This window comes from Rousettus aegyptiacus, unplaced genomic scaffold, assembly GCF_014176215.1.
Source record: "Rousettus aegyptiacus isolate mRouAeg1 unplaced genomic scaffold, mRouAeg1.p scaffold_m13_p_8, whole genome shotgun sequence".
NCBI lineage: Eukaryota > Metazoa > Chordata > Mammalia > Chiroptera > Pteropodidae > Rousettus > Rousettus aegyptiacus.
Window position 1 is genome coordinate 64,710,058 of NW_023416311.1, and position 13,417 is coordinate 64,723,474.

A 13,417-nucleotide genomic window follows, 5' to 3' on the forward strand; every position below is an offset into this window, starting at 1 on the left:
AAAGTTTTCTCCTGGTGTTCCCACAACAGTGCCAGAGCAGATAAATATATGGTTGCACCTTTATATGATCCTTACTTATAACTTTTTATGTGGGAAATGACCAAGTAACTCCAAAGAGATAAAATAATAATTTTACCTTCTAAGATTTCTGGTGTCTTCTTCTTTGAATATAAAAATGTATACTAAAAACCTTCACTGCACATTACAGTAAAAAAAACTAAAAAGAAACAGAACTATAAATCTAAGAAAGCACAGTGGATAGTGGCTAGACAAGAATGTATGCCCTCTGAATAATATAAATCATAAAACTTCAGTATTAAATACCTTTCGACCCACTGAGATACTTGGAAAGATTATGATAGAAGAAAAATGATTGTATTATACTCAAGTTAGAGAGTCTATACTTTTCTATTCTTAAAAACCATGATCCCAATGCACCAAGACCTTACTCCCTAATAATAATTGATCAAAGGAGAGATTTCACTGCTTACCTGTACTGCAGTCAGTGAAAGATCAGAACCTATAAGAACCTGCCAACAAACTACTCCAGACAAGTACAAAATCTATGAAGTATAAGGAGTATATGCCCCACACTATAAAGAAAAGAAAATCTTACAGCTTTTTCTAAAGCATCAATCAAATCAGAACGAAGTGCCACAGAGAGGATTTTGCTTTATGAAGTGCTGGCTTCCTTCAAGGTCATTCATGACAGTGATGCAAAGATGTCTGCAATACTGTGCTTTCAGTCTCGATGCTAGAGAACTGCCTAGGGTCCTTACTTAATGAGTTTACTAGCTGAGCTTCATGTTAATAGAAGCAGTTGAGTTCTTAAAAAAAATTTTTTTTTTATATAGCTCAGTGCAGTCTCTTTCACAGCTACAAAAAATTTTAGAAATACACTTATTCTAAAGTAATAAATACTGACTTAAGATAAATGTGACATCTGAAGAGTCACTAAATACTACAAATGGCAATTTTTCTCATTTATTCACCATTCTTCTCAAAATTTTTAAAATATTTACCTTTTAAACTGAACCTTATATCTGTTGCTCTCCTTTCTTCCTGAACACACTTTCCTTTACTGAACCTCAGATCACTGAAAGACAATACAAGTTACAACGGCTATAAAAAGCCTAAACCAATGAATTGTGAAGCAAGATTAGAATCAGGCAGCAGATAAATCTGAAAATGCAGATTTAGCATATAATTTTTTTAACTATCGGAATATACCTACACCTCTGCATTAAAAAGAAAAGAGGACCACTGAGTACTCTGATTATATTTAATATATTATTCTATTACTATACTATTGAGGGAGTCTAAATTAGTCTATTATTCTATCAATGTTTTTTCCTTGATAATCTTGTCTGACCTTCCAGTGTAAGATTCATCACTGGTGACCACCCACATATTTCCTAAGCCCTCTGGTTATACTAAAGTTCTTCCATTTTAAACTAGCTTCTCTGAGAATATTATTATAATCAGAGGCCCTCAAAAGGATCATATTTTGCTTTATCTCTAAGATCCTCTGGCCACACTCACAGGACAAAAACTATACGGCCATGAACACCAAAAGTAAATTCCAAAGAGGTTACCAAGAAAGACTCATGTCTCCTTCTATGACACGACAGTCGCAGGAGGAGCCAAGAAACTCTAGATGTCTCTTTAAGTATATATCCATAAAACGATCCAAATAATACTGTTTAGAAAAATTTTACAATCAAAAGTGCCACAATAAACTTTAATAATACTTAGTACAAACAATAATACTCAATATTAATAAGAAAACCTAAAACAGACCATAAAATACCAGCAAAAATATTTTCATTTTCCAAATTCCCCTGAGAAGTATGTCACTACTTCCTTGGACTGCTTTATTTCTTGTGGTATCCTTTAACACAGTGCCTGATGCTCAACAGATACTCAAAAACATTTGTCCAATGAAGCGATGAGTAAAAAAATGAAATCAAGCAAAATATAGGCACTTACTCCCTGAGGTTAGTGGAGTATCATTTAGTATGCAGAACTAATACTTCGCAAATTACTTAAAGTATAACCAGAGAGCTTACAATATATGGATAGTCAATATTCAGATATTTCAATAAAAAATTTGTAACTTTTTATTCCAAAGTTACTTTATTACTAAGCAATAAACTATATAGTAAGAGATGTTTATAACTAAACTTCATTAAAATAATTACAGATTAACAAATTCTAAATCTACTAAGTTTAATATAAAATATAGTATAAAACCTTCAAAAAGCAATTAAATACAAGCTAAATAACTTAATAAACTCAACCATATTGAAAATATTTAACCTCATTATTTAACATGGATATTAGATGTCCACGCTAAATATCCTTTAATTTCTGTCAACTACATGTTTCCAGGCATTGAAAAAATCCTAGACTAACCTCTCTATGTCCTACTATGCAATCTCTTTATATCTTGGCTTCATGGTATTTTCCACTGTCTGCCTTAAACAAAGAGTCCTTGCTGGCATTGGTTTGTTGCAAGTCAGTATTTAGCTCTCTCTTTCTGTAGCTAAGAGAGAGCAACCATCTGCTTCCCACAGCTTTTCAGTCCTGTGATAGCTTTCTGCTCTTTCCTCTTCCAACTCAGAAACAGAAAGCAAGAGATAAAACAAAGCATTTTAGGTCCACAAGAAGCTACAAAACACCCAGGAGAGTTTCTTCCCAATCATGAAAATGCTTCCTTAGCAACCAAGTTGCTGAGGCCCATTAACATCCCTTCTCTATCAATATTCAGTTTATATTGAAACCTTTCTGGTTAAGCCCTTCAGTTTTACAATGAGCTTTCTGCCAGAGAAAAAGGTGCTTCTGTCTTAAAGGAGCCAGGACTTTTCTTCTGAATGTAAGTGCAACGTGAACTTAACATAAAGTGTTAGGTGATCACCTAAACACGATGTAAGGGACTGGAAACAGAAATGGCACAGAAATTAAGTGTAAGGAACCAACATAGGACTAAAGCAAGACTGAAAACATATCAAAGCAATCATAGACTGGATACCAGGGAGTATAAGAGATATAGAAAAGATGCTTTTATAGCTGTCAATGCCTCATACTTGCCTTGGCTGATTTATATCCCTTTCCCATGACCAGCAAAGCCCAGGTTACCACTAAATAATCACAATATCAGTAGAATCCCAGGGAAAAGATGAATGAAAGAGAGAAGCACAGACAGTTTCAAACCCAAAGAATTTCCTTTCAGGCTAGAAAGTAAAAAATTTAAACTAGTGAGGAAACAGCATTTCAAAGTCAGGGACAAGTTCAGAAGTAGTGAAAACTATAACATTTAAAGAAAAAAAGTGGTTTTATAAAAAATGTACATTTGTACAAAAGACATTCTCCCCCTTCCTGAGATTTCAAGCTGTGAGAAGGAGGTTACATTTTTCTCACAATTAAATTATTATATGACATTCCAGTTAAAGTAAAGAAAATGGCAGAAATATTATGCAATAGGTTATTAGTTGTCTTCTGATGTTCATTTTCCAGGTTTTAATGAAGCAAAATCCATTGAATAAGTTTAAAGTTTCTTTAAATTCTATACATAATGCAACTTGGAATGACGTGTATATGGTAATTTATAATGGGCACCATAAATCATCCTTTGGCAGGTTTGGTAGCAGCTCTCCAACATCGACATGCAAGTCCACTGTATCTAAAAAGCAATCCTTGCTACTAACAGTCATAATATCAAATTTCAGAACCAATTTTGTTTTCTAATGTCACTTAACCTCTTTAGGACTCTATCCCCCTTGCACAAAGATTTATTCTGAAATGGTAAAGCTGCTTTAAGGATGCACTCACAAAAAATTAACACCTGTTAATCCTTGGCTTTCATTATCCTATTTGATCTTCATTACCAACCTGTGAGGCACCAACTGTTACCATACACTTCCTTCATTGAGGTGTTCGATGGTGAAAAGAGTTGGGGGGTGGGGTGGTTAAGAAATATAAACTTTTTAAAGTACCTGCCACAATATGTGTTTTACTGTCACAGCACTGGCTTTGCGTTTTCTTCCATAATATCATTTAATGCACATATCAACCCACCCTTCCACACAGTCCTTCAGTTCCTCACCTCTTGACTCCCTTAAGTATTTGGGACCCAGGTTTACAGATGAGAGATTTGAGGCTCAAAAAGTTTCAGTAACACGTTCAAAGCACAGAATTTAAGTGAGGAAAAGTAGGCGTTTAAAACCAAATTTGCCCAACTCCAAAGCCCTTGCTCTTTCAACCATGCCACACCACCTGCTACTCAAAGCCCAGAGCAGCCCCATTATGCTACTGTCTGAATCTCCTCCACTGACGTTAGCAATCACCAAAGGTCTAAGTAATATTTCCCAAATGTGAGTCATGCACCATTAGTAGATTCTGAAATCAATTGGTGGCCTCAACCAGCATTTAAAAAAATAAAATAAAATAGAGCAGAATAGATTAATAGAGTAGCATGGATCAGAAAGAATAAGAATTGTTTAATAAACCTTGGTTTCAGGTATGTGTGTGGAGAATGTAGTGAGTCTTGATGTAAAATGTATTTTTCTTTTGTGGGTTTATATCGAAAAAGTTTGAAAGCCTCTGGTCTCAGAGGATGCTCTCACACAGACCTGGATCATAGAGAGACTTATCAAGGGACAGGAAACTACTCAGTGCTCAGCCATGTTCACTTGAAAAAACATCAGGAAGCACAAGACAGGAAGCCCCTTCTCAGACAAGGTTAAAAAAAAAAAAAAAAGATTATCTAGAATCAGCATAGTAGGAGGATGCTGATTGTATAATTACACACCTCCTCACAGCAACTCCAGTCCATCAAGAAGATAGTATGGTTTATTTTTTATACACTAATTATGTAATTATCCATAACGTTAAATCAGTTCCACCTGATTCAGTCTATCATAGGTTTCCTGAAACATTCATTTGTTTATTATTTTTAAAAAGAACACTAAACTACCAATCATCTTATATGTAAAAGTTCCAATGTGGAAACTGGTAAACTTTTCTTGAAAAAGATCTGTCAAATATAACACTTTTGGTCTTTTTTGGATAAATGGCAATTGAAATTGCACGTTAATATACCTGGGAGCTTTTACAAAACAGATTTCAGACAAGTATGCTCTTATTTTTTTCGTCATTATTTCATAAAATGCCTATCATTGGACAATAATACCACATTAGATATTTTCATGAAGTACTTTTCTATAGAATAAAACTAAATGTGCTTTATAATACTTCTTCTGGTATATCATTCATTCAAAATAATTTCTTGAGAAAGTGCTACAAAGATAAATAAGCTATGGCTCCTACACTCAAGAAAACAGCAGTTTATTAAGGGAGATACTACATACATTAGACCCTACGGCTTCCAGTCAGCCCCTTCCCAGCACCTCTAAGCAAAGCTGTAAATAAACCCGAGCTACAAGCCAATACTGAGAACATCTGTAGACCACCCAGAAAAACTCACCAGATGCCCTCTAACAAGCAAGCGACTAAAACAAAGAATACACAGACAAGGACCAGGGCCAGTGAAAAGCATGCAAGTTTTAGGTCCCATCTGGTTCTCCTACCCACATATTCATACAATCTCTCAGCTCTGCCTAACCCTTTAAACCTGTCTGACAAAAGTAAATACCATTCATCCATGGACAGCAAAGAAGACCTAGCACATTCCAAACTAGTTAGGCAAATATCATTCAGGATCCTCCTCCCTTTCTCCCCACCTAACTTCACTGCAGTCTCATCTCTGCCTAACTTTAAACCTATGACACCATTATTCCCTCTAACTTTTAGTGGTTAGTGTTTTATACTTGACTTCCTGGTATTTAAATCTTAGCTTTACTTAATGGATTCTGACTTGGTCTCCTCTCCGTCTCTCAGCAGTACTCATTAAATTAAATGGAAATCCCAGATTCAGGGTCCTAACACCATACCAGCAACCAGGCTAATGCCCCCAGGACAGGAAATTTAGATAAATCATACTAAAAACTCCAACTTCTCCTCAGATCTTTCTAAAGTCATAATGCAACACTCTCCCATTTCACCCAAATTCCTTTCTTTAGTGCAGAGACTCTCTTGCTTCCCCCTACTACCTTCTGTACCCACCATCAGCCATTCCCAAGAACCCAAAATGTAATATGTGGCAGAAAATGTACTGGACTCCTTCTGGCAGGTTAATTCCAACAACTTGTGTCACCAAGTGAGTACGATTCAGAAAAATATTTTTTGGAAATTGGATTCCCATCTCAAGAATACCCAGAATGTGCTACGGCCTCGCATAAGTACTGAGAGTCACTGTAGAAACTAAGATTGGTTGACAGGTTCCTAAGGCGGTCGAAGGTACAGATGGAATCCTTTCCCAGTCATCAAGTATCTTGTTGCAAGATTCCAACCATGTGTTTTTAAGTCAGTCTGACTTATCAGGATGCCAGCTGTCAAACTGAAAAGCTATGGGCACTTCAGCTTCCAATATACTCTAATTAGCTCTATGGCCATGACTCTTGACTTGGTTTCTCATTTTCAGCCCCCCTTCCTGCCCTCTGGGTTCACCTTGGTTTGCATAGGGTGAACTTCAACACTTCCCAAGGACTGTGACTTAAAGAAGATATTAGAACTACTGACACAAAATAATAGTGAAATGTTAGAAAGAATAAAAAGAATTCATTGTCACCAGTATCACCGAGACTAGAAGACGAGAGAATTTCAAGAAGGAAAGGCTTAGTCAATAGTGTCAAATGTTACAGTGTGGTCAAGGAGAATGAAGTCACTAAATGTGGTGATTACAAGGTAACTAGTACCTTATGAGAAAGCAATTTCCTTAGCTTGATTTTGGTAGAAGTCAAAAGAACAAGAGTCGAAGTTTAAATGAGTGACAAAGCAGTGAAGGTATTATAGATTATTTATTCAAGAAATCAGGTAGTGAAGGAAAGAGAAAGAGAGTTGTAGAAGAGCACTAAGAGGTACCAACATACAGCATAAACATGTAGGGCCAAGAGCCATGGAATCTTGGTATTGTGAGCATTATGGAGACGGTTAAAGTCAAGACAATGTAAGGAGGCAAGATAAATGAAAAGGGACTGATGTCATTGAGAGTCTTGAGATAAAAAGAGTGTACAGAGAATGTTCAGAGTAAATATAATTGATAATAAGGAGGTTATTATAAACAGAGAAGACTTTAGAGTTTGTGATAATCATTGTACTTTTTCCTTCTGGTTTCACATCTCACAAACCTGAAGGGAGGCTGAAAATAACCTGCTTCACAAATAAATACTGGAAAGAGAGCATTTAACGATATCACTTCAGATTAGTCAATGGTCATTTTAATGATCTCTTCCAAAAGTCTGGTCACTTTCAGACTACAAGTACTTTCTTTTTCTTCAAAATAAGGTAGGGTTGAGCAACTAATATAGAGATCAGATTTAATTAGCCAAGCTGCTGTACTCTATGACTCACTTGCATTTTTTCAGGCAGCCATCCAGATGTTCTTTGTTTTATCGGATAAGAAATATTTATTGTTTGCAACACCTAAGTTCGAGGGTAATTTGTTATGCATCAAAAGATAACATACTACAATATCTCCAATTTCAGTCCATCACTATGAAATTCATTCCAGATCTTCCATATTTGCAACTCCTTTCTCTGACAATGAGAAACATGGCAACCATTATCCTTAAGACAGTAACTTATTTGTCAAGCCCCCTCTATGTAACCAATCTTCATTCTCCTCCCCCATGTTTTCATCCTCCTCACCCTTCAACCCTTCAACACCCCTCATGAGGTTGTTGTAGGCCCATCCAGATATTCCTTTATGTAAGTAACACTGCCAGCTTGACAGCTTTCCACCTCTTTCAATCCATTCTAAACTATGGCTGCAACAAACCTGTAATCTCTATCCCAAGGCTCCTTTGAGGTCGGCTAGAAACAGATGTAAATTCTCTTAATGCATATACATTCAATCTTCTCTCACAAATACTAAAACTAAGTTTGCTGAGCATGAAGAATATCTCTAAAACAGCATATTTCCAAGCATCATATGGAAGAACATTATTGAAGTTCCCATATCCCGATCATACAATTAAAAACAATACTATTAAAAACACTTTGGTACCTCCCTCTTAAAAGAGTTTTTCCCCTTAGCTTTCTACTTTGAACATGGTCCAATATTTGGTTACTAATATTTACTTTAAGGTAAAATTATTATTCACTCTTAAGCCCATAAATTCAGGAATAAACTTTAACAAATATTCATGGCAACCTCATTTAATAAGTGCCATTTAATAAATAGACAGTAAATTGGTAATGACAAAATATTTAGTCTAACATTGCTGACTTTTAGTTAAATTAGCAGTATACTCGGGACAGGGGAAAGTTTAGATAGTTCCAATTCAGAAAAATCAAGATATAGGCTGTATTCATTTCTGGCACTTCTGTCCCTGTAAAATAATCCATTTGTATTTTTAATAAAGGTTCTTCAATAGTGAGCATTTCAGGTATTAGCAGAAGAAATATTGAAGGTTATATGGGTCCTGTTCTATACGTAGCAACCTGTATGTACTACTATCCCTAGTTCTGGGTAATGGTTTTATAGTAAAATAATATTCTGTGTAATAGTCTTTATCTGACTGCTGAAAAAACCCTGACAAGTAGCTAATTTCATTCAAGCTACCAAAATAAATAAATAAATAAACAACCCTTAAAAAATCTGAAGATCGCAGTTTACTATGAGATTCCACATTTCAATTTTAACATTCGATTACATCAGAGTATATGACCAGATTGTTTTTGAGCCCTGCATAGAAAATTATGCCGATGGATATTTTTTCACTCCAGAAAATATTTTTTTTAAATTAACCATTTCGATTTAACTAAGGAAGAAAAAGAATTTTACATATAATTAATAAAATAATTTTGAAACCTCAAATATTTTAGATTTTATTTAATCTTTAGTGTTATCCAATCTCATTGTAATGTATTCAAAGCAATATATTCCTCTCCACACTTGGAGTTTTCACTGACTTTAAAAAAAAAATCAAAGGGGAGAAAGAAGCACCATATAGTGATTTCACTTTCATTTATTTTAGATTTGATTATAAAATCAAGCAGGCTCAGCAATTTTCCATGTAAATAGACCCAAATAAAGTTTGAAATCCCCAATCAACTTATTAGGTGTTTTTTTCAGGGCTATATCATGAAAGCATCTCAAACTCATAAAAATAAATGGGAGGAATATATAATTTATTAAAATAATGCTTTGTGTCCTTCCTCAAAAACAACTGGTTCCTGTCAGACCTTGACAACTGGACATAAGCATTCTACATTGAAAGTAAGATTTTCATACAGAAATATCAGCTCAATATTTTCTCAAGTCCCTAGTTATGGCTAAAAATGATCTTACTTTTAATTTAAAGAAAACTCCTCAATATTAGAACTATACATACATAAAAGAAGCTTTCGGATATAACTCACTGATGAGTTAAAATACAATGGCTGTAGCAGGTGCCTTTACAAAGCCTTTCTACTAGCTTGATAAATAGAGAATTAGTTACCTATCTGGATTGATTCAATGTGATTTCCCTCTCTCAAAAGGAAAAAAAAAAAAAAAAGATTCTTTGCTCTTCCAAGGAGAACACAGCACAGAGAATTTCAAAGGTAGAAGGAAACCAAAAAAGTTATAGGTTCTCACTAAACCTAATACACTCTCTGAATTTTGCAAAGTGTTATTACTTGGGTACCAAGGGCCTAGAGAAGAAAGAAGATTCTGAAGAATCTGCCTCTATAAAAGACTTCTTGGCTTCATAGCAGAACGCTAAGCTGTTTTAAGGCCCCAAAGATCTTTTTAGATAGTTCAAATAGTTTTAGTGCCACGTATCTATATGCGGTTTCTGATGAGTTCTAAGAATAAGTAAACAAATACTAATGTCATGTAGTAAAGAAATATGGTTTGTATAATACTATATTTAGTGTACTATTTCACAATTTTGTTGGAACTGTAAATCCTGATCAGACCTGCTTGGTATGCAGAATATCCTATACTCTCCCCTCTCTAACACCACACCACTTTATGGCATGTATTCATACTCTAAATTAAATAAAATTAAAATTTACTTTGCTTTGGAGTTTTTTTAAAACACAAAAGTGGGATTGGGGTCTGCTATATTAATATTTATTTTGTTTAAATATCCATTTATCAGCATGAGGTTCATCATATCAATAAATAAATACCAAGTCACTACTTACATGAATCTACACACATTAATTATAACAGACTTTCTGGTATTTTCACATTGCTTCAATAATTACATTTTCAAATAGTAGGTATAATCACGCTTACCACTCATCATTTACATTTATCAGCACAGCTATACTTCAGGTCTAAAAATAGCAGTTGCTTTACAGGGAAGTTATTAATACTGAGAACTGTGGCTTGTGATTTATTTCAATAAACACACACACACACACACACACACACACAATATTCTGATATATGAGTCTATTTTGGAGAACTCATCCTAGAAGTCACTTAATAAAATCCTTAGGGCAAATGAGTATATTTGAAGACCAGGTTACCTCATTAGATCGTCATTCTCTGAATATGTTCTTTTGGCAATTGAGATCATCGCCTGTTACTAATTCTCAGCTTTATGCTCTAGGGAATTTATGATAGGTTGTTTTTGTTGAGGGCTCTCTATAATATTCTACCTACCATGGATCAAGAAAAGTTCCAGTTAGTGTATAACAAGGCCCTAGGACAAAAATCCTTTTATCCAGTAGCATACTATTGCTATTTTTATGACTGTATCATTCTCATAGTTTTAAAAAATGTAATCTGAAGGTGGAACCTGAGGCTCTAAAGTAATGAAGATAGTAAATGAATAAATAAAATATGTTCAATAGCCATCTCTAATACCTCTTCAAAAGAAAGAAATGAAACTTTAGTAATCTAACTCAGACCAAAAAAAAAAATTTTAACTTCAATAATATATACACACAAAAATCATTGACCGACTTAAAATATGTATGGGCATCCAAATCGAATTAATCAAAAGATCAAAATCTGAGCCATCTAGTCTATGAAAATAATTCAGAATTTCATAAACGAATAAGTTAAAAAGAAAAAGCAAAGCAATGTCAGCCGAAAACTAGTTCTGTAGGCTTTCAGGTATTTCCCTCTTTTAAGCATTGATTAACAATTTTTTCTACTGATTATTCACAATCAATATCCATGTTTAATACTCATCTCATTGTTTCCTTTTATTAATAGTGGTTTAATGCTAAACATGGTAGAAAACTTATACTTTGTTTCACTACTCTAATCATTGAAGTCTTTCTTAGCCAGTAAGTTAATTTAGAATCTTACGAAAAATTTTTAAAGTTTCCAGCTATTCTGCAGTAACATACACATGAGTTTTAGAGGTTAATAACTAATTTTTTATCAAAAATTGTCAAATTGGAATACAGAGCTTGTGTTCCCACTTCTATTCTCAAACTATTATTTTATTTATATAAATAAGGCTTTTATAAGAACTTTCCACAATAAGTTCATATTCATTAAAGCAGAACAATTGTTAAATCATCTTTTTCACTACTGTTAAATGATCATACATTAATTTCTAAGAAAATTCTTCAACTTAATCCAAAAAAAATCATATCGATAATGTTAAGTATTAGCATCAACATCAATTTCTGGAAATAAGAGTTCCATATAATAAGATATCCTAAGAACCAGTGTTGATTATGTTGGCTGCTGTTGAAAATATTCACTTGTATTTATAAGATTTTAAATTGAGACAATGGATTTCTTTCGGTCACTGCTAAAGATCTTGTTTAAAAAACTCACCATAGTCTTGTTTGTTATTTTGCAAACTCAGAAATGTCACAAGCAAATGGTTTTAACTGTTCTCAACAATAAATGTCCTACCTAATATGATTAACCTATAAGAACTCCTTTCAAACCCTCATACAATGCTAGAACTAACTGTAAACTGATACAGCCACAATGGAAAAGAGTATGGAGGTTCCTCAAAATCTAAGACTTGATCTACCATATAAGCCAGCAATCCCTCTACTGGACATTCACCCCAAAAACTTGAGAACATATATCCAAAAAGATATTTACACACCAATGTTCATAGTAGCATTATTCACGGTAGCCAGGACATGGAAGCAACTGAAGTGTCCTATGATAGAAAACTGGATAAAGAAGCTGTGGTACATATATACAATATTACTCAGCTATAAGAAGAGTTAAAATACTGCCCTTTGCAACAACATGGATGGACCTCGAAATAATCATGCCAAGCAAAAAAAGCCAGACAGAAAAAGCTGAAAACCACATGATATCACTTATATGTGGGATATAAACTTAAAAGCAACAAAAGAACAGGACGGGGACTCATGGACATGAACTTTAGACTGGTGGTTACCAAAAGATAGGGGAAAAGAGAGGAGGAGAGAGGGGGGAAGTAAATGGGGTAAAAGGGGTCAAATATGTGGTGACAGAAAGAAATCTAACTATGGGCAGGGAACACACAATGAAATATTCATATGCCTTAGTGTTGAATTGAACACCTGAAACTTACTGGAGTTCATTAACCATAATAAAAAATAAAATTAAAATTAAATTCAATAATAAATAAACAAACAAATAAGAACTCCTTTCCCCAAAACCAGAACTAAAAAATACCCCAATATACTTAGTAGATTTCTAAGTACTATCTCATTCTCTTAACTACCATTTGAAATCATATTTTAAAAATTTAAAGGTATAGATTATAATTTTCACACATTATTTCACTTATATATTCCATCATATTTCACTTTGATTTTTAAAAACCCCATGATTATCTACACATCATTGTGGGGAATCTCACAAGCATAAAAATCATGAATCAAATTAAGACTGCCACATCTGGTTAGAACAGGAAATAAGTGATTTCCTACACCTTACATCACCAAATTTAAAACATTTTTGAAACGACTATTAGCATAGACATTCCTTTGGACATCTTTAAATAGGAAATGTGATGTACAGATATTAAACAGATATAGAACTATCAGGCTTTACATTTTAAAGATAATTCAGAGGTCCCCTAGCTCAGTCTTCTACATAATACAAAACTCCTTTGTATAATATTAGAAGCTAGGTTATAAATTGGTGGCCTAAGGACCACTTAAAGCCCATAGATATAGCCTATTTAGCCTGAACCGATTTTTTCTTTTTCAATTAAGCCAACACACAAAAATCCAAATCATTTCCTTTCCTTGAAATTCCACCTGGGGCTGCATGCATACTGACCCTTTGGATGAGTCATGCCCTCTCCCTTTCTGCACAGCTCCCACCACTTCCCCTCAGCCCACTTCACTCTCTCATCATCTGCCTCATACTTTAAGCAAATGAGCA

The 13,417-nt window shown here is 34.2% G+C and overlaps 1 protein-coding gene across 6 annotated transcripts in view; it reads right to left on the bottom strand.

The window, feature by feature from the left end:
• Positions 1 to 13,417, bottom strand: part of ATG10 (autophagy related 10) — a 198,814-nt gene that overhangs the window by 131,552 nt on the left and 53,845 nt on the right. The gene's annotated exons all lie outside the window — the stretch shown is intronic.